The following is a 19,983-nucleotide window of genomic DNA, read 5'->3' as shown; positions in this document are numbered from 1 at the left end:
GAACAGGGGAGGGTCAGAGAGAGGGAGACACAGAATCTGAAACAGGCTCCAAGCTCTGAGCTGTCAGCACAGAGCCTGCCTCGGGGCTCGAACTCACGGACCACGAAATCATGACCTGAGCCGAAGTCAACCGCTTAACTGACTGAGCCACCCAGGCGCCCCTTGTTTCATTTCTTAAATTCCACATATTAGTGAGATCATATTGTACTTGTCTTTCTCTAACTTATTTTGCTTAGCGTTATACTAGTTCCATCCATGTTGTTGCATACAAACTCAGGTTTTTTTTCTTAAGTTTACTTATTTTGAGAGAGAAAAAGAGAGAGAGCAAGACAGAGCACATGTGCACAAGTGGGGGAGGGGCAGAGAGAGGAAGGGGGGAGAGAGAGAGAGAGAGAGAGAGAGAGAGAGAGAGAGAGAGAGAGACCTAAGCAGGCTCCATGCTGTCAGCGCGAGCCCTACATGGGGCTCTATCTCACATAACGTGAGATCACGACTTGAGCTGAAATCAAGAGTAGGCAGCTTAACCAATTGAGCCACTCAGGTGACTCTAGGCTTTTTTTTTTTTTTTTTTAACTGAAAACAGATCTATCTTAGGAAAATGGTGAAGATTGCAATTACTTGATATTGGGAATATGAGAATGAAATCTGGAAAGCAGCTTCTCAGAAAGGAGATACATTATCACTCATCACTGTGGGAATGCTCAAATTACATGACTCACTAAATATGCCCTTTTCCCTTCAACTGATTGGCTAGGACAGGTACATTAGTTTTATTATCAGCAGCTTCTGAAGATCTTGTCAATCTTGTCTACACTGAGCCAGCCAGGAGCTCAAGTGCTGGGGGAATCTACAGAGGCTGAAATCCTCCTGAGACCCAGTCACTGGCTTGAGACAAATCATTCAGCTATTAGAAGAAGCAGGTATGGAGATTAGGAGATCAATAGGGTCACTGGGCACTTCTCCTTTCACACTCTGCATTTTTTATCCATGTTGCTGTAACAGCACTCTTCATGCCATTTGGCAAATAATGGCTCCAAGAAAAAGGGCTCCTCAAGAGCTGGGATAACACTGGTTTTTCTTTTGTTTTGTTTCGAAAGGTGTAACTCGCTTTCCCCCTCTTTTTAAATTACTCAATTATACATAAAACTGACTATTTTAACAATTTTAAGGATGCAGTTCAATGGCATTCATGCCATTCATTCATTTATGAATTCACTGAATGCAATCATCACCCCATCCACCTCCAGAACTTTTTTCACCTTGCAAAACTGAAGCTCTGTTCCCATTAAACAATGCTTCATTTCCCCCTTCCCTAACCACCAATCCCTTGCAACCACCATTCTATTCTCTGTCTCTATGAATTTCAGTACTCTAAGTACAAAAGGAATCATACAGTATTCGTCCTTTTGTGACCAGCTTATTTCACTTAGCATAACGCCTTCAATATGCACACACATTGTAGTATGTGTCATCCTTTCCTTCCTTTTTAAAGCTGAACAACGTTCCATTGTATGTAAACACCACATTTGTTTAACCACTCACCCATCAATGGACACTGGGGCTGCTTTCATCATTTGGCTACTGTGAATATTGTTGCTCTAAACATGGATGTACAAGTATCTGTTTGTGTCCCTGCTTTTAATTCTTTTGGGTATATACCCAGAAGTGGAATTGCTGGATTATACGGTAATTCTATTTAAAAAATTTTTTTTTTAATGTTTATTTTTGAGAGAGAGACAGAGCATGAGCAGGGGAGGGGCAGAGAGAGAGGGAGACATAGAATCTGAAGCAGGCTCCAGGCTCTGAGCTGTCAGCACAGAGCCAGATACGGGGCTCGAAATCCTGAACCATGAGATCATGACCTGAGCCGAAGCCGGACGCTTAACCAACTGAGCCACCCAGGCGCCCCTGGTAATTCTATTTTTAATTTTTGAGGAACTTCCATAGTATTTTTCATAGTGACTACACTGTTTTAGATTCCCAACAATAGCGCACAAGGGTTCCAATGTTTCCACATCTTCATCAATACTTGTCATTTTCTGGTGGTTTTCTGTTTTGGTGTTTTAATTTTTTTTATAACAGCCAGTCTAATGGGTGTGAAGTGGTGTCTCATTGTGGTTTTGATTTGTATCTCCCTAATGATTAGTCATGTTGAGCATCTTTTCATGTGCTCATTGGCCATTTGTATATCTTCTTTGGAGAAATGTCTATTCAACCCCTGAGTCCATTTTTTAAATGGGTTGTTTTTTGTTATCAAGTTTTAGGAATTCTCTAATCTTCTGGATATTAATCCCTTATTAGATATATGATTTACAAATACTTCCTACTTTTTTCACTTTTTTTTTTACTTTTATGATATAAAGTCCTTTGATTCACAAAGTTTTTCATGTTGATGGAGTCTAATTTATCTATTTTTTTCTTTTGTTGCCTGTGCCTTTAGTGTCATAGTCAAGAAATCACTGCCAAATCCAATATCATGAAGCTTTCCCCCTAAGAGTTTTGTAGTTTTACATCTTACGTTTAGGTCTCTGATCCATTTTGAACTACCTTTTTGTATATGGTGTTAAATAAGGGTTCAACTTCATTCTATTGCAGGTGAATATCCATGTTTCCTAGAACCATTTGTTGAAAAAACTGTCCTTTCACCCACTGAATGGTCTTGGCACCCTTAGTGAAAATCATTTGATGATATATGTGAGAGTTTATTTCTGGGCTATCTATTCTATTCCACTACTCTATATATCTATCTGTCTTTATGCCAGTACCACACTGTATTTGACTACTGTAGCTTTGTGATAAGTTTTGAAAGCAGAAAGTGTGTGGAGTCTTCCAGCTTTGTTCTTTTTCAATACTGTTTTGGCTAATTGGGGTCTCTTGAGATTCCATATGAATTTAAGGATGGGTTTTTCTACTTTTGCAAAAAACGTTGGGATTTTGACAGGGATTGCATTGGATCTGTAGATCATTTTGAGCAGTGTGGACATCTTAGCAATATTAAGTCTTCCAGTCCATGAACATAGGCTGTCTTTTCATTTGTTTATGTCTTCTTTAATTTCTTTCAGCAGTGTTTTGTGATTTTCATTGTACAAGTCTTTTACCTCCTTGGTTAATTCCTAAGTATTTTATTCTTTCTGAAGCAAATGGAAATGTTATCCTAATTTCCTTTTTCAATTGTTCATTGTTAGGGTATAGAAATACAAATGATTTTTGTACATCGATCTTATATCCCGCTACTTTGCTGAATTCATTTATTGGTTCTAACAGATTTTTTGTGTGTAAAATCTTTATCGAGTTTTCTACATATAAGATCACGTCATCTGTGAACAGGGGTAATTTTACTTCTTCCTTTCTAATTTGGATGTCTTTTAGCTACTTGCATTCTTATTCCACGAATCCTCTGAGGGATGGATTCTAGGCACTCTCCAAAGATGCAGCAAAGATCTTTCTTTAGGGAAGACCCTGCCTTATACCATCCATTCTCTGGGACATTCTCCTGTGGTGAGCTCTGATAAGAATTAGATTGTCGTTGAAAATTCTCACTGTTTTACCTTTTCATTAGCAAGAGATGTTCTTGTCCTGAACTACATGCCCCTCCTCTATGCTGCTATAATATCCAAAGGTTAGGACAGTTGCCACATTCTGACAAAACCATCTGTTTTTGAGTACTTACTCCCTACCAATTTAAAGTCTTCAAAGAGAAGGCGACTGACCTCTATGCCTCCAGTGCCTAGAATGGTGTCAGGAAAACTAGTTACTCAATTAAGTATTCATGATATGATGTGTATAAAAACCTTTGTAAACTGAAAGTACAGAAAAACCTTTGTAAACTGAAAGTACAGAAAAATATAATTATTCCTATTTATTTACGTGCAATGGTCCTTTTTCCTTAGCCCCTCCTAAGAGAACCATCAAGATAAAATTCTCTAACACTTCAAGCATTTCATTCCTGTTAATCCAACAGTTATGTAGTGGGCATCACTGTGAAGGCGGCTCCAAGGTCAAGCGCTGGGATGTGCAGCAGAGCCTAATAGTATATCCTCCTCCCCTCGGAGTTGATTATGCCCAGCAGTATAGAACCCTGGGTCCACCTGTAGCTCTTCTTGGCCAAGTACACAAGTTCACTGTCAGGTGAGTTACTCTTCCAGTCCTCACTGCTCAGCCCAGGCTCCTCCTTAAGGTGTTGGATGTTGTTGTAGGCACTCCTCAGTTTCCCCTCAAGCTTTCTGATGCTAGCCTGCACTTCATTCTCATTCCCTTTGGCTATCAAGACACCATCAGCATACCCTTCTGAATGCTGTTCTCATTCTCTAAACCTGTAGACACTCTTCGAACTACTCTCTTATCTATGTGTTCTCAGAGCATAGGCTAAGCACAAAGTTTATTCAGCAAACACACATACCAGGGACTATCACCCGGTCTTGGTTGCAGTTCCTAATGACCCCTTTAACACACACCTCAGTTCATCATAAACACAGAGAACACCGGAGCAGGAAGGAACTGTCTAGTATACAAGATAAGGCCAAGGCCTGCCTGATTTGTCTGGCAAAAATACAATGAGCCACTTTTAGCTTCACTTTATTACTTTCATAGACAGTGAAAGGGAGAGTAGCCAAATGTACCATCCTCCTGGGCCACTGTCCTATATACCAAAACATACAACACCAAAAAAAGTGGGGGGGGGTGCGGCGGCTGATAACCACAATGTGAGCTGCAGAACACCCATTGCTAAGGAGCCAGTTCTGGACTGCAGCTGAATGGTTTTATGGTCTCAGACATACCTTGAGGTGGGGAAGGGGCAGGCAAAGCATTATATCTCACCAAAACTTGGTAGGTATTGATAGCCTATCGCATGACAGCTTATAAGGAGAAATAGAGAGGTGAGTGAAATCTTCAGGGCAACTTCTCATAAGCCTCCCATCCTCTCATGCTCTAGTGGATGAAAAGATATTCTACCAGGACTGATTCAAGCCTGTGCCTATGTGACTATGTGAAAACATATAAGGTCTCCAGGGTACCATGGTGGAGCCGTTCCTCTATAAGAAACTTGGAAACCTGGAAAAATTAGGATAATAACCTAATTTTATAGATGAAGAAACTGAGACTTGCAAAGGTTAACAAAGATGAACTTGCTAGAGCTCCCACAGGTGGTTGGTGGGAGAGCTACCTTTATAAATCCAGGAGCTTCGAGACTCCCTAGTCAGTGCTCTTCACGCGGTGCCACACAACCTCATATTAGAATGTCAGGGGCCTGCAGAATAAACAGTGTTTTCTCACTTTTAAGACAAATAAATCAGAAGATTCTTGCCCGGGAACAATATATTCTCATGGTCTCTATAGGTCTACTTTTTATGCTCGGTGAACTTTCAATCCTTAGCTGATGATATTGAACCAAGGAATACATTAAGTAATAATTAACACTCATCGCAATTATAATGTTTTTAGTAATTATATGTATAATGTTTGGCTGTTAGAGATAATCTTCACGTGAGCAGGACTTGTCTTGTCCCCCTGCCACATAGTCAATAAATATTTGTTGAATAAATAAAGTCATTATTTACATTATTAAACAACTAATTTTTACCAATATTCCTTAGTTCTAAGTGTATTCTTCACCCAATCCTTTACTGAAGCTGGAGTAAAGCAATAAAACCATGGATTGGGAAAAGACATTATTGGATTTGAATACCAGATCCACCACTTAACTAAATATGGAGGGGCGCCTGGGCGACTCGGCTGAGCGTCCGACTTTGGCTCAGATCATGATCTCGCGGTTCGTGGGTTCGAGCCCCACCTTGGGCTCTGTGCTGCTGACAGCTGGGAGCCTGGAGCCTGCTTCGGATTCTGTGTCTCCCTCTCTCTTTGCCCCTCCCCCACTCGCACTCTGTCTCTCTCTCTCTCTCAAAAATGAATAATAAACATTAAAAAAATTTTTTTAACCTAAATATGGAATAGTAGATAACATCTTTAATCTTTTGAAGCCTCATTATCTCCTTTTACAAAATGGAGAATATAACATTACACATTTGGATGGTTATGTGTGTGAGAGAGAGGCAGAAAGAGAGAGAGGGAGAGTAACCTCAGTGTCTAAGTCACTCAATTAATGTGAATTCCTCGTTCTCCAAGCCTTTGTGCACTGGTTGCAGACATAGGAATCACTTACACCAAAATCACACAGAGAACTTGTTAAAAAATCTCGGGGCATAGGGATAAAGCACAGGAATCCCCCTTTTCCCCACAATTTCCTGGGTCACTCTTACACAATCACTGAAGAAGCAAAGTAAATAGGTAGTTGAAAATCTGAAGAATCACCTCTTAGATGACCAGTGGATGGCTCAGCCCCTTCCTTGACATCAAGGAAAAATACTTTGAAACATGGGAATGGGGAAGAGAATAACTAGTACAAGGTTTCTTTTTTATTTTTTTATTTTTTATTTTTTTAATTTTTTTTTTGAACGTTTATTTATTTTTGGGACAGAGAGAGACAGAGCATGAACGGGGGAGGGGCAGAGAGAGAGGGAGACACAGAATCGGAAACAGGCTCCAGGCTCTGAGCCATCAGCCCAGAGCCCGACGCGGGGCTCGAACTCACGGACCGCGAGATCGTGACCTGGCTGAAGTCGGACGCTTAACCGACTGTGCCACCCAGGCGCCCCTAGTACAAGGTTTCTTAATAAGAAAGAAGAAACGACAGCTGTTGAAATAACAAGGGGCTGGAGGAGGGAGAAAAAGAGGCACACGTATTGTTTGAGAAAAGATATTCATTATTATAATTTTATGTTTAACAAAACCTCACTACTTTCATGACACAGACTATAGAAAAGTTCGATGACAGCTCCTTGACAGGGAAGGCTGAGCATTGGGAAGGTTCTATCTTTTGCATTATCAGAGAGTGTCAAGGCCATGGGAAAAATTAAACAAATGGGCATTTCAGGTCAGTAACTCTGGGAAATAGAGAAAGTAATCCATCATAATATCTTGATATGGTTCAATTGTAGGTTTGAATGTGAGAACAAAGCTACATTTTACTTGCCCAAAGTATCACCAACCTAAGTCTGTTAGGAGCTCAAGCCAGGCAAGCCATTTTGTGATGATTCAGGATAAAAGGACTAGCATTAGGAATTATGACATGAAAAAAAAAATGATCATAAAATTATAATTTTTTTAACCCTCCAGAGAAAACACATGCTACAGGGGAAAGCAATGTCAGCTTTGTGCACTGAGAGTCCAGGGTTCTAGCATTATTTCTGCCATAGACATTGTGCAAATCTGATCAGTCACTTTACCTCAGTTTTCTCAGCTATAAAATGAGGATAGTAAGTAAATGACCTCTAAGTTTCTTTTAACCCAGAATTATCCTGTGGTTTGATGAAGTTTAAACAATTCATGCCAGGCAGTGAGACAACAGAGCACAGAAGTAGAGATTAGAGCACCTCCAGTGCTGTGTACCAACAAAAAGTCATCTTCATAATTGTTAAATTTTCAATATCTGGTCCCTGGCACTGAAAAACAAATGAGTTGCCTCATCCTCCCCCCTGGCTGCCTCTAGATTCTGGAAAAACAGCAAAGGTCTCAGAGCTTTACAATGTCACTTGGGAAGAAATGTGAGTAAAATGAGAAAAAGGAAAGAAGAAAAATCTTGAAGTAGTGATCAAATGGTAGAATTTGAAGAGTTAATTCATGACTATGCTTCTAAGCTTGGGGATGATATTTGGATCATGTGTGAACAGGTCAGATGGTAGCAGCCCGAGGCTATGGTCAGTATGGCTTGGCATTGTTTTGACCTTCAGGTGTTGAATTTTCCTGGAAACGTCCTGAAAGTCACAGAGACAAGTGAAATCTGAAGCCATGGAAAGACATAACAATGCTATACTATAGCCATGTAACCCAATTTTATAAGAAGATTCAACTACTGCAAGAAAACGTAAAATTGACATTCAAAAAGCCCTAGGAGAGGGGCGCCTGGGTGGCTCAGTCTCTTGAGTGACCTACTTCGGCTCAGGTCATGATCTGACGGTTCGTGAGTTCAAGCCCTGCATCGGGCTCTGTGCTGATAGCTCAGAGCCTGGAGCCTGCTTCGGATTCTGTGTCTCCCTCTCTCTCTGCCCACCCCCCCCCCCCACGCTCTGTCTCTCTCTGCCTCTCAAAAATAAAGAAAACTAATAACAAAAAAATTTTTTTAAGCCCTAGGAGAAATATAGAAGCTGTTGAAGATTACCACGAATGAGTGAGTAGGTATAGCAGTGTGTTGGGAACCAAGGAGCATGGCCTGAACTTGCAGAACTGTATGTCAGTGACCACAACTATGCAGAGAAGCCTTTTGTTCACAGGAGCTCATGGTGACAAATCCACACATTTACCTTGTCAGATCCAGGGATGCTGTCAATAGGATGCTGAAGTTAAATATAACCAAGGCAGAGTCAAAAATCTTGACCTTTTGGGAGAGTATTTTGCACAGGAATTGAAACTGTTCAACAGAAACATGAAAGCTTTGTCTGGGCTTAAGTGTATGCAAATCATGTTGCTTCTGATCCCAAAGCAAGCATAAAAATGGAAAAAGACGACTTGAAATATGTTCATTGGTCAGCTAGTCAAATAACAGAGTTTATTAGTTTGAAGGCTGAAATAAGGAGGAAATCAAATACAGCTGATCCTTAAACAACTAGGGGGTTAAGGACACTGACTCCACACACACACACAGTCAAAAATCTGTGTATAACCTTTGACTCCCCAAAACTTAACTTCTAAAAGCCGACTATTGGCAAGAAAGCCATACCAGTAACATCAATAGTCAACACATATTTTGTATGTTAAATGTATTATATACTATATTCTTACAATAAAATAAGCTAGAGAAAATAAAATGTTATTAAGTAACTCATAAGGAAGAGAAAATACATTTATAGTACTTTACTGCATGTATCAGAAAAAATTACACATACACAGACCCATGCAGTTCAAAGGTCAACTCTACTCTCCTTAACCAGTGGAAGACATGTTGGAAACATTGTGGATCACTCATTCTTAAGGTTTCAAAAGCTAGTGCACATTAGATTTCACAACTAATTAGTTGAGTTTATTGGCCTATAACTTACTAACTGCCTAATGCTCTGTGAATGAGGCAGTTGTGTGGGGGGGTGGTAAAAGGGAGGGGGAGAGTGAGAGAGAGAGAAGGAATGAATGAATGATTTAATGCCATTTTATCTGTATGACCCCAAGGATGAATGCTTTCAAACTCCCTATGTTAGCAAGGATGACGTACACATAATGGCTTAACTGGTACAAGTTTCAGGGTAATCACTGATCACATCCATTTGTTTTATGTGTATTTCTTGGCCATGCTGAGATTGTTGGTTATGATGGAGAATTATCCAGAGCCTTTTACTCTTATCCTATACAGTGATTCTGCTTTTCCTTACACAATGCCTTTCTACAAACTATGAATTAGAAATTGAGGCTTCTGAAAGAAACATCAAGAGCCTCAGTAATAGACTGTATCTAGTATTCTTAACTATTAATAGTACAGGAAACAGACTCATGGGTACAACTTCCCAGTGTAAGTTAACACAGTGCCTCAGGTGGACATTTGTCAGGCTGTACAAGTGACTACAACTTGTAGTAAGATTCCTGCAAGGATTTTCAGGACTCTTACCCAGAAGCAGATGACTTTGCAGAAGTAGATTATGTACCCCCAAATCAACAAAACACAAATGGACCGAAACAACTGTCAAATCGCGGTTAATATTCTCTTTTTAGTGTCCACATGAGAAAACCCCTTTTCTTTTTATTATACCCTGCCTCCTCAATTTAAAAGAGTCTATGTATACAAACTGGAATGAAACATTGTTTAAATGGCATTTTGCATCAACTAAATCTTTGCATTAGTGAAAAAACATTCTGTGGAAATCTCACTACAGATTATAAATGAATTCATCACCAAAAAAGTTTAAGAATGATTCTACATAAAATAATACAGATTAAATGGCCTATAAAACTACTCAGCATAAGGTAACAAGGGTTAAACATACTGGGAAGTGCCTTTATTAAGTTCCTTTACTTTCATGATCTTGTAGTTACTTATAAATATTCAATTAGAATCTTTACTCTTCCTACCAGAACATAATTAAATATATAATATTGTAACCTTGATCTTACCACAAATCTTGTTAAATTTGGTGTGCAGCCCCACTCTACAGAATAAGAGCCATGCTTCACCTATAGAAATGATGCCTATGAAGTCCTCTCAGGAAAATGGCCTCTTACCTGGTGGATAGGTTATGGAATCCCAGACTTACACATACTGAAAGGCGTCCCTTCCTACAGGCCAGCAACCCTGACAAATAGGGGGCTCTCTGGAAAAGAGGACCATACAGTTTTAGGTGTAGCAGGTAAATCTTGGTGGGCGTGGTTTGGATAATTATTAATCCTTATCTCCTTAAAGCTAAGAAAATAAAAGACTTTGTGTACCCCTAAAAATAAATTACAACCCCGGAGGTTTTATAAAGCTTCCAGAAAGAAGTTAACTCCCAGGCTTACTTACAACTTGTATCTTGTTATATTAACTATATATTACTATATATTAATAAGAATGTTTCTGAGCATTGGTTAACATTTTTTTTTCACAGCTAGGCAAACAAAACTTGTCAAATAAGATAAAAATGTAAAACAATTGTATGGAATCAGAAAATTTCTAAGCACTCAGGAGAATGAAACCATGACTTACGGTGGAAAATTTGTCTACAGGGAGGAAGTGAGGTACAACTGACATTTTGCCTTTTTACCATTATGAACAAAAACTTACACCATGCTCCTCAGTCAAGAATATAAACACATCTAAAACCCAAGGTAAACACAAAAGAACAGGGTCATCCTATTTAGCTTTGATCCTCCCCAAAAGATAAAAAAATTAAACATTTCTCATAAGCCTGGACTCTCTAATGGAAACAACCTCATTATTCCTTTCACATTTACTAGCTGCTATTCTATAAAGTACAGCCTTCCCTCCTCCATCTTTCAAGTATTCTACACGGATTATACTCTGTGATTACTGCATGCATATTGTATGGATTCCTTTCTTATTCAATATGTTATAATCCATTATAGTCATTATTCCTTTTGCTGTTCTAAATTTGTGACGGTCTTCAATTTGACAGGGGAGCTCCTCAAGCTGGCTTCTTTTGACTTGTCTCGACTAATCTTTGAGCACAAAATATTCCAGGCTCACTTTGTCCTTTGATTCTCCCAACCTCAAATCAGACAAGGAGTTTACATTCCTGGAAAATTATATTTAGAAACACAGACAAGCCTTAGGGGGGGGAGGTGGTTTTGCGAACCATTTAGAGGAAAGTAAGAGGGTGGGGATAAACCCCAAACAACACGCCTATAGGATAATGCTGCTCAGTCCAAGGCCCTCTGCCCCAACTGGCTTGGGGGAGGCTCCAGCTTTATCCCCTGGGATCTCTAAGAACTCTGTGCCAGAGTTCTCTCCCCAAAGAGGCTCTCATTTCTCCCTCCCCAATTACACTGCCTCTGCATGGGCATCTGAGGCGTCTTTCTTTCATTTTTTCTTATTTTCATCCTTTCTTTTTTAAACCTAAGCAACACATTGATATATTATCTTTAAGTGACATGATAAAAGAATGCATAGGGGGAAAATTCAATTCGTCTCCTCCACACTAATTTCCCCAAGAATAACTACTGGTAACAGGATACACACTACAGTTTTGGCTCATTTATAATTCCCCCACTGAATCTGACTAGCATACTTCATTCAGTCTAAGGGGTGAAACCTTTTTTCTCTTTTCTCACACAAAGCGTCCACCCTCCCCTCCCTCGCTCAAGGGTGATGAATGTCCGGGTTCTCAGATGTTAGGTCGCACAAAGATGGTGGCAGGAGGGCTTTGGCCGAGTCTCTGGGCCACAGGAAATTTAAAAAGTGGAGGGCTGGCTGCGGAAGGCTGGGGGTTCTATGATTCAGTCTTCTGCCTGGCAATGATCCCCGGGTTCCAACTGGGGGGACTATCCGGTCCTAAACACTATCTAAGTGGTTTTTTTTTTTTTTTAAACCCGCTTGTAGCCAGGAGAGAGAAACATACCTGTTTTCTTCTCTATACATCTATTTTAGTCGGTGGTTTGTCGGACTTTTTATTTTCGAGGTCCTGAGGAGCCTCTTTCTGTGAATTTTCTGGCATCTCCGGCCCCGGCAGCTTCCGGCCCGGCGTGAAGCTCTGTGGCCACACGGGGGCGATACGACGACCCATGGCTTTCCCCCGCCCGCGCCATAGAGAACCCGTGCTCCAGGTTCAACTTGGCGGGATTTGATCAGCCAGCCGTGAGCTGCGCCGGACCCCAGGTTCATTGCTTTGGAGTCGCCCCAGCCCCGGGATGGTCTCGAGCCGGCTGAAGGCCCACGCTGCCCAGACCTAGAGCGCTGGCTGGGGACGCTCCACTGCTCGGGGTGTCCGGCAAAGACGCTAAAGTGTCCTGAGCCGAGAAGCAGTCGAGCTTCTGGCGTCCATGGAAAATGTACCCTCTGCTTCCTGTCAGACCGTGGCAACCCTTCCCAGTGTTCCGATAGCCGGCGCTGTGTGCCGGGGCGGGAGCGGGGAAAGTGAGGGGGTGGTAGAGAAGGAGGTGAAGCAAGAGGGACAGCTGAGAAGACAGCGAGGAACGCGGGGAGGAGAGGGGATCAGGAACAGAATCAGGGGTTGGAGCCCCAGGACGCCCCACGTCCGGTTCGAGGAGCACCGGGGTTCCCGGGGCAGTGGGAAGAAGACAACGGCAAAGCAAAGGAAGGGAACACTTTTTTCTGGCGGGAAACTGGTAATCCAGGCAGAGCAGGTGCACTCGGGGGAGGCCCCCAAAGCCCATCCCTCTCGCTGATTCCACCCGCTTCCCCGCCCCCCCCCCCCCCCCCCCGACCAAGGGACCCGATCTCGGTCCCCTACACGCCAGCCGACAGAGCGGCCGCAGAACGTGGCCCGGGGCGACCCCTGGCGGGCGGGGGAGCAGAGCTCGGACCCCCGAGGCGAGCAGAGCCCGGCAGGAGGCGCGGCCGGGAACGCCGGTCGGAGGAAGGGCCTCCGCACACCTCGGAGAGGCAGCCGGTCGCGTCCCCGGCGGTTCCATGGTGTAATGGTGAGCACTCTGGACTCTGAATCCAGCGATCCGAGTTCAAGTCTCGGTGGAACCTGTCCCTGTGGGCCGAGCCGCGGCCACCTTTTACTCTCTGCTCCAAGGCCCCGCGAGGAGGAACACGAGCCTTCCCGCTCCCGCTGCCCTCGGGCCGGGGAGGGAAACTCCGGGGACCACGCGCGCCGCTCCCGCTCCCGCTCCCGCCGCCGCGTCCTCCGCGCTCCGCCGCCGCTTCCGGACTCGGGGACCAACGAGCCCGGTTCCCAGAGCGGCGCGCCCCGCACAAGCATTGCAACCACGGCGAGGAGACCCGGCCAGCGCCGCCCCTCGTCGGGCTCACCCTCGGGCCTCGGGGTGAAAGCCACCGGCCGCGGCCACTGAATCCTGCACCGCGACGCACGTCGCGCGGCGCGTCCCGTACTGGCACCGATCGGCCTGCACCCGTAGAGGGCAACTTACGTGCGAAACGGCGTGTCTTACCTCAGCCGGGCGGTGGTGACACTGAAGTTTCGGGTCGTGGGTTCTAGCAGAAGGTCGGGTGCCATTTCATTTCAGTTTCCGCGGCTCCTTTCCTACCACCTACCAGAAGAGTCCAGAGTCTCTGATGAGGCCAGTGGGGGTCGCAGTTGTCCTGAAATATGTGCTTCAGTCCGTGGCCCTCGTGCGGAAACCCTCAACTCTGCCCCAAAGGGAGATTCTGGCCGGGGATTCTTGGTGCCTGACCCGCCGCCTCCCACGGGGCTCCCCCTTCTTCCTGCCTGGATCTACTCCAAGAAGACACCGTAGGAAAAGAAGGCCGTTGTGTTTTCATTCTATTCAGAGTCTTTGTAGTTTTAAAGTTTTTTGTAGATATAAACAGATTCTCATTTTGGTGGCCTGGAATGGCCGAGAGAGAGAGAGACCTTAAAAGAACTAAAAATACTTTTGTAAAAGTAGCATAAAGGTATAGGAATAACACTACCCAACTTTAAGACTTACTATAAAGCTACAGTTAGGGATATATTGTGAATAAGCAAAGGCATAGACAAACAGACCAATTAAATAGAATGGAGAGTCCAGAAATAGGACTACAGAAATATGTCCAATTGATTGTTGATGAAGGTGTAAAAGCAATTTGATGAAGACTTTTTTCTTTTCAGCAAATTGTTGGAATAATTGGACATCTAGATGAATGAAAATTCCACCTACACTACAGTTTATACAAGAACTAACTCACAATGGAGCACAGACTAAATGTAAAATGTAAAACTCGAAAATTTATAGAAGGAAGTCTTCATGACCTGGGGTTAGGCAGTGTTCTTAGATATGTCACCAAAAATTCTATCCAGTAAAAGAAAAAAAATCAATAAATTGTATTTCATTGAAATTAATAATGTTTGTTTAAAAAAATAGCTGAGAGAATGGACAGTTACAGATTGAGAGAATAAAAATCAACAAATCACAAAGATGACAAAAAGGTTGGTGACAAGATGTATAAAGAAATCTTAAAATTAACAAGGAAACAACAACAACAACAACAACAAAAAGGCAAAAGATATGAACAGACACTTCCCTAGAGGATAAAAGCACATGAACATCATTAGACATTAGGGAAATGCAAATTAAAACATAATGAGATACCATTATACACCTGCTAGAATGACAGTACCAAGTGTCTAAGATAAGAAGTAAGCAGAATTTTCATACGCTGCTTGTGAGAATACAAAATGGCACAGCTACCCTGGAAAAGATTTGGCAGTTTCTCATAAAGTTAAGAATATAAATACTATATAATCTAGTAAACACAATCCCAGCAATCTGCCTTGAAGAAATGAAAATTTATGTTCACAGAAAAACCTGTACAGGAATTCTCATAGGCTTTATTTGTAAGAGCTGAAAGTACAATCATCGAATATCTTTCAAGGGATTAATTGATAGACAAAACAGTGGTTCACCCACTGGATGGAATACGCAACGATAAAAAGGAATTCTTGATGTATACAACAACTTAAAGAAATCCCTAAGTCACTGTGCTGAGTAAAAGAAGCCAGTCTCAAACGGCTACATACTATATACTTCCATTCTTAGGACATTCTCAAAAAGACAGAACTATAGTGATGAACAGATCAGTGATCCCAAGGGCTTATGTTTGCAGGGGAGATGTGACTGTAACACTGTAACAAGATAGCACTAAGATTTTTGGTGAGATGAAACTTATGTATTCTAATTATGGAGAATTTGTACCAAAAGAAAAAGTCAGTTTCACTGTATGATAATTGAGATAGCAGAAACCATACATTACGGACTGAACAAACTAGATGATGAAAAGCTGGGATGTCTTCTACTTAATGGTAGGTCGGTTGCCTAAACTTCTAAGAATTCGTTTCCCAACCATGCTGGATGCTTTTCTTCAGAGTCTGACGCATAAATTAAAGTTAGTGGTTCCAGATGCACGCTGTTTCCTTTCTCACAGCCCGTCAGGCCCTTTTGCAGTCTTTGCCTTGCCCCTTGGGGGCGAGGGCGGGAGCCGGGATAAGGGGTGCGGAATGCGGGCGCTGCAGACTTTGGCTCAGGGCGACCTGCGGCCTTACCCCAGGTTAGGCGGGTGGAGAGCTCAAGCTGGGAGCACCGCCACGGGGGACCTCGAGAGCCCGATCTAACTGCCGACGGTCACCAGTTTCAAAGCGGGAAATCGCACCGTATCTCCGGCTTTACTGGGGGTTTGTTTAAAGAGGAAAATAGCGAGTTAGACAACGTCACAACTCGGATTCAAGCCAAGGTTACTAGGGTCGCATCGCGGAGTACTAACCACTAACCATCACCGCACGCCACCGACTGGGTGTGCTGTGGTTGAGGGCTATTAATTGACCTCAATAGCCGCAACGTTTTCTAACTGGTTTTTCTTTCAGCCGCTAGTGTTGGTGCCTCTCAGCTTTCTTTTCACTCCTGTCCTCCCTTTGCCCTTTCTTCCTTGCTCTCCAGACTGCCACCCACTTTCTTCTCTTCAGCTTTCCTCGTTCACCTTTCTCCCTGCGCCCACCGGCGTCCCCTAGGCTGAGGCCGCCCACCTTCCAGGGTGGGGAACTCAGTGACATTCTAGGTTCTGTCCTCTAGACGTTTCCACGATCGGGACCTTGACCTGGTTCTAAAACAGCTTCGAGTATAAAGATTTTAAAGAATGGCTGCCTTTCACGTCTTCCCATTCGGGGTATTCTCCAAAACTAAAACTGACAGTGCAAGGTGAAATTCTTGGTGCCTTTCGTGTCCCCTCCAGGACCCTGCGGCGGAATGGACTCCTTCACCGAGCATTTATTGGGCTCCTACTAAGTGCCAGGCAATGTTGTAAGTGAGGGACTGCACCGTGAGCAAACCCAAGGTCCCTGCCCCATGGAGTCTACATCAGGGGCATCCCGGGGGGGCAGGGGGTGCGCAGCGCGGTGGAGGCACCGCCGATTCTGGTGCTTCGCGAGCGCGCCCTCCGGTCAGGATCCGGGGCGATTCGTGGACAGATGGTGAAGCAAAGAACTGGAAAATGGATGACGTCAGACCGAGAGGCTGCGGTTGTCACCTGGGGGCCTGTTGTTCGACCGTCGGAGTTCTGCACTCATTCGGAGCTCCACGTCAGTATACCCACATTTAACTGGCCACACGACTCCGGGCCTCAATGTGCCTGCGTCCTCAGGCTTCTGTGCCCTAGCTTGGGGATAAAGAACACTTCTCTGTAAGTTTGTACAATGAGGTGATTATGTATAATATACTCCTCCCCCCCCCCCAGTTTTTTATTAAAAAAAAAATACCTTTTTTTACATTTATTTATTTTTGACAGAGCACAAGTGGGGCAGGGAGAGGAGACGGGAATCCGAAGCAGGTTCCAGGCTCCGAGGTCAGCACAGAGCCCCATGCGGGGCTTGAATATTTAAAAATAAAAACCCTTTTTTACATTTATTTATTTTTGACAGAGCACAAGTGGGGCAGGGAGAGAAGGAGACGCGAAACCGAAGCAGGTTCCGGGCTCCGAGGTCAGCACAGAGCCCCATGCGGGGCTTGAACTCACAAACCACGAGATCATGACCCTAGCTGAAGTCAGCCGCTCAACCGACTGAGCCACCCAGGCGCCCCCCTCCCCGGTTTTATTGAGATTGAAATGAGATACAGTTCTGTAGAAGTTTAAGGTGTACAGCATAATGACCTGACTTCCATATATCGTGAAATTTGGTGAACATCTATCATCTCATACAGATACAAAATTTTTTAAATGCATTTTTTCCTTTTGATAAGAACTCTTAACTATTTAATAAGAACTTTCAAGTATACCATACAGCAGGGTTAACTAGAGATATCATGTGCATTATATCTATTCATTTATCTGATGATTGGAAATCCTAAGATTCTGACCACGAGCGTCAGACTGTTATGTATATAATACAATTGACTCACAACAACCCACAGCCACCTCCACCGGGTGTCTCTGTGGCGCAATCGGTTAGCGCGTTCGGCTGTTAACCGAAAGGTTGGTGGTTCGAGCCCACCCAGGGACGCTTGTGTTTCTGGCGACATTGCCTTAACTCTTTCTACTCGGGATATTGAATTTATGGCCCTGGTCCTCAGGCACCACAAGCAAAGAGTGCCCCTTTGGGAGCAAAGTTTTGGGGCCCCAGAGCATACCTAATCTACACCAGCAATCCATCTTCCCTACTTTTCTGAGGCTGGTTTTTACAGCTTAGCATATTTGGAATATTATAAATCCCTCAAATGAAGAACAAGAGAACCTGAGGCGCATGATCTGGATGGGAAACCTAACTTGTGCAAAAAAGTTACTTGACTTTTCTGTGCCTCCATTTTTACATGTAAAATGAGCCAAATGGAGTACTTGGGTTGTCCAAAGTTTAGATGTGGAGGGAAAGCAGGTAGCCAGTTACTCTCACGTAGCAAATGTTTCAGTACAGATTAGCTCTTACTAGTGCCATTGCCATCAGTGTTTTTGTTACCCGCACTGTTCATTTTAGTTAATATCCTTCTTGATGTAAATAAGTCATTACTCAAACAGTCTCTAACTGATGGTCATGCAATTGGTTCTAACACTTATTATCACAAATACTACTGCAGGGAGGGGCACCTGGGTGGCTCAGTTGGTTAAGTGTCCGACTTCGATCAGGTCATGATCTCATGGTTTGTGAGTTGGAGCCCGGCGTCAGTCTCTGTGCTGACAGCTCGGAGCCTAGAACCTGCTTTGGATTCTATGACTCCTTCTTTCTCTGCCACCCCCCTAAATTGTGCTCTGTCTCTCAAAAAATAAATAAATGTAAAAAAAAAAATGCTACTGCAGGAAACAGCGTTACACAAATATGTCATCACTTGTTTTCCTCTCTACAGAGTCCCAGAAATGGAACTGCCAGATCAAAATATTTGCACATTTCTAATTTTGCTAATTCCTGCCTAGTTACCCTGAAGAGAAAATGTAGTCGGTCATATTCCCCGTGTTTTATGAGAACATTCTTTTCTCCACTGTTTTGCCAAAATTGGATAGTACTTACCTACCATTTCTTTTGAACCTATTTTTGCTAACATTTTTATAGACCTCGAGTGGGAAGGCGTTCTGTGCATGACACCAAACCCAGAATACTTCCATGAAAAGAGCTATTAATATGACTATATATACACTTATATTCAGGGTACAAACAATAAACTTTAAATTTACATACATGTACATATGTGGCAAAAGAATTATTTTGTGTTTGGGACATAGCTTTATCAAAGTTATATATACTCATAAGTTTATTTAGAAAAACAGCAATCCTCCTTTACTACTCTTTGACTTTTAAATTGTAGACGTTATCTCTCTTTCACATACTCCTCCATCAACACCCACACACCCAACACACCTTCCCTGGCCTTATCCTCCAATATATTTGTATCATAATTTGATGGGTCAATTATTATATTATTTAAACTGTGTAAACTCTATATTCAGTTGAGCCACGTAGGATACAAATAGCAGGAACAAAAGACCAGTGTCTTCAGGGGCTCTTTTTCTTTCAACTTTTTCCATGTTTACTTACTTATTTTGAGAGAGAGAGAGAGAGCACAAACAGGGGAGGGGCAGAGAGAGAGGGAGAGAGAGAGAATCTCAGCTAGGTTCTGCACTGTCAGGGCAGAGCCCAACACGAGGCTGGAACTCACCAACCAAGAGATCATGACCTGAGCTGAAACCAAGGGTCCCACACTTAATGGGACTGAGCCACTCAGGCACCCCAAGGACTCTTTTTTTAGTGGATTAAGCTGAAGTTTATTTGCTCTTTGGTCAAGCACCCTCCCCGCCCCTCCTTTTCATATTCCAGGGAAGTACAGGATCTAGGTCTGATTGGCTCAGCTTGGGTCAATGCCCTCTCCTGGAGCAAACGAAGGCAGAGGACCTTCATGAACAGTACCAGCAAGGCGTTACCCAAAGAAAGAGCAATAATTCCAAGAACAAAAGAAGAAAAATACTGGGGTGCTGGGTAGGCAACAGCAAAGACAAGAAGAAAACTGTATCACTCTGCAATGGGTATATGTAGCAGAATACAGATCCAGGGTGAGGGGAAGGAGTTTTGAGAGATGTAAGCCTTGGGTATGCTCTATGGACTGAAGTCACACACACCTATGTGGGGCTGCCAAGGGGCGGGGAGCTGAGGAGCATCTGCCCGTCCTAACCCAAGGAGACTGGTGAGGGGCTGTCCTGGTCACTCAGCTTGAGTTAGAACAGTTCAGGTGGGAAAAGAAAGGGAAGGGCATCTTCTCCTTGAAGAAAAGTCTGGAGCTCAGATCTTGGTAGGGAGTGAGGCTATGGTTGGTCAGATAAGGGTACTAAAATCTATGTGTAAATGCAGTTCCATT

At 43.2% G+C, this 19,983-nt stretch overlaps 2 non-coding genes across 2 annotated transcripts; both read left to right on the top strand.

The window, feature by feature from the left end:
- Positions 1-13,117: 13,117 nt before the first annotated feature.
- On the top strand, positions 13,118-13,189 carry TRNAQ-CUG (transfer RNA glutamine (anticodon CUG)). The gene has a single exon. It is a non-coding gene; the product is annotated as a tRNA-Gln (tRNA).
- A 4,385-nt stretch (positions 13,190-17,574) lies between these two features.
- TRNAN-GUU (transfer RNA asparagine (anticodon GUU)) lies at positions 17,575-17,648 on the top strand. Its single transcript has one exon. It is a non-coding gene; the product is annotated as a tRNA-Asn (tRNA).
- The last annotated feature ends 2,335 nt before the right edge of the window (positions 17,649-19,983 follow it).

This window comes from Puma concolor, chromosome C1 (assembly GCF_028749965.1).
Source record: "Puma concolor isolate L17-30 chromosome C1, mPumCon1.1.hap2, whole genome shotgun sequence".
Lineage (NCBI taxonomy): Eukaryota > Metazoa > Chordata > Mammalia > Carnivora > Felidae > Puma > Puma concolor.
Note: the sequence above shows the minus strand (reverse complement) of the source record. Positions and strands in the feature narration are given on the sequence as shown.